This window comes from Neovison vison, chromosome 13, assembly GCF_020171115.1.
Source record: "Neovison vison isolate M4711 chromosome 13, ASM_NN_V1, whole genome shotgun sequence".
NCBI lineage: Eukaryota > Metazoa > Chordata > Mammalia > Carnivora > Mustelidae > Neogale > Neogale vison.
Window position 1 is genome coordinate 29,499,099 of NC_058103.1, and position 2,378 is coordinate 29,501,476.

The 2,378-nt window shown below is 39.3% G+C and overlaps 1 pseudogene; it reads left to right on the forward strand.

Annotated features, from left to right (window-relative positions):
• Positions 1–562: 562 nt before the first annotated feature.
• Positions 563–717, forward strand: LOC122894826 (annotated as a pseudogene).
• Positions 718–2,378: the final 1,661 nt, after the last annotated feature.

The window sequence follows — 2,378 nt, forward strand, 5'->3', positions numbered from 1 at the left end:
GTTGACATATAACATTATATTTGTTTCAGGTGTATGATATAGTGATTTGACAATTGCTTACATTAGAAGATGTTCACTCTAAGTACAGTTACCATCTGTGATCACATAAAGTTATTACAGTGCTATTGACTATATTCCTTATGCTGTACTTTTCTACCCTGTGACTTACTTGTTTTATAACTGAAGTTTTGAACTTTTTTTTTTAAGATTTTATTTATTTGACAGACAGAGATCACAAGTAGGCAGAGAGGCAGGCAGAGGGAGAGGAGGAAGCAGGCTCCCTGCTGAGCAGAGAGCCAGATGCAGGGCTAGATCCCAGGACTCTGGGATCATGACATGAGTCAAAGGCAGAGGCTTAGCCCACTGAGCCACCCAGGCGCCCCAAGTTTTGAACTTTTTAATCCCCTTCACAAATTTCTTCTATCTCCCCACCCCCATCCCTCTGGCAACCACTAGTTGTTTTCCATATTTATGAGTCTGTTTGTTCATTTGTTTGTTTTTTAGATTCTACATTTGAGTAAAATCATATGGTATTTTTCTTTCTCTGATTTATTTCACACACAGCTTTGCGCAGTGGCAGTATCGTAGCCAATGAGGTTTATCCGAGGCGCGATTATTGCTAATTGATTTATTTCACATAGCATGACACCCTTTAGGTCCATCCATATTGTCACAAATGGCAAGGTCTCATTCATTTTTTTATGGCCGAGTAATAGTCCATCATGTATATACACCACATCTTCTAAACCATTCATTTATTGATGGACACGGGTTATTTCTATACCTTGGTTATTGTAAATAACGCTGCAGTAAGCATAGAGGTGCATGTATCTTTTTGAATTAGTGTTTTCATTTTCTTCGGGTAAATATACCCAGTAGTGGAATTATTGGATCATATGGTAGTTCTATTTTTAGCTTTTTGAGGAGCCGCCATATTGTTTTCCATAGAGGCAGCACCAGTTTGCATTCCCACCAACAGTGCATGAGGTTCTCTTTTCTCCATTTCCTGGCCAACACTTGTTATAGCTTGTCTTTTTTATTTTAGCCATTCTGACAAGTGTGAATGATTATCTTATTGTGATTTTGACTTGCATTTCCCTGATGATGAGTGATATTGAGCATCTTTTCATATGTCTGCTGGCCGTCTGGATGTCTGATTTGGAAAATGTCTATTCAGATCCTCTGCCCATTTTCAATCCTTTGTCCATTTAAAAATTAGATTATTTGTCTTTTTATTATTGAGTAGTGACAGTTTTTTGTATATTCTAAATATAAATCTCATCAGATATATGATTTACAAATATTTCTCCCATCCTGTGGGTTGTTTTTTCACTCTCTGGTTAGTGTCCTTTGAAGTACAAATATTTTTAATTTTGATGAAATCCAATTTATCAATTTTTTCTTTTGTCACCTGTGCTTTTGGTACTGTTTTTAAGACACTGATATCTAACCTAAGGTCATGAAGATTTGCATCTATGTTTTCTTCCAAAATTTTATAGTTTTAGTTCTTATGATTAGGCCTACGATCCATTTTTGAATTAACTTTTGTATATGGTATGAGGTAGGGGGTTCAAATTCATTGATATCCACATGCAAAAGGATGAATTTCCAGTTGTCCCTGTAAGGACCTATTTAACCAGAGGCTTCCATTAAGGTTAAACAACAACCTTCTTGTTTAACCCTTAAACTGTCCCTGCTCCCCTTCCCCCAGTGGACTGACTTAAAAAAAAAATGAGTCCTGGAAACCAGCCCCAGGTAACAAAGCCCAGATACAAGGGTGGGTCAGGCCAGGTGGAGACATCAGTGGGGGGGTTGCATACTGTCTCCAAGGAGTATGGGCACCGCCCTTTGGGAGCCTTTTGGGTGCCAATTCTAACCAAGGTGTGACAGGCTAGGTCAAATGTCTACTATAGGGTAAATTGTAATTCAGTTGGTCACCTAGCATACTAGGTGCATCACTGTGCAGCTTTCTCTGTGTGTTATAATCTCATTGGCCACCTATGCGTGGCCAGACCCAACCACATGGCCTTTGCCCTTAAAAGCTAGTCTGTGAAACAGAGAAGGGTCACCCTCTCTGTAAGAGGTGTGGCCCTGGCTGGTCAGTTTGATTCTTGATGCTTGGCGCGAAATAAAGCTTTGCTTGACCTTTGCTTTATATCAGTCTTGCTCCTTTAATCACGGACCCATTTTGGGGGGGCCATAACAGTCCCAGCACCCTTTCTATTCAAAGACAATTCTTCCCCCGTTGAATGGTATTGCACTCTTATAAAAAAATCAGTTGACCATAAAATGTTTATTTCTAAACTCTGATGTTTATTCCATAGAAAATAGAAAAGCTGCCTGTTGCACGTGGACCATGAGAATCAGACCAGCTTGCT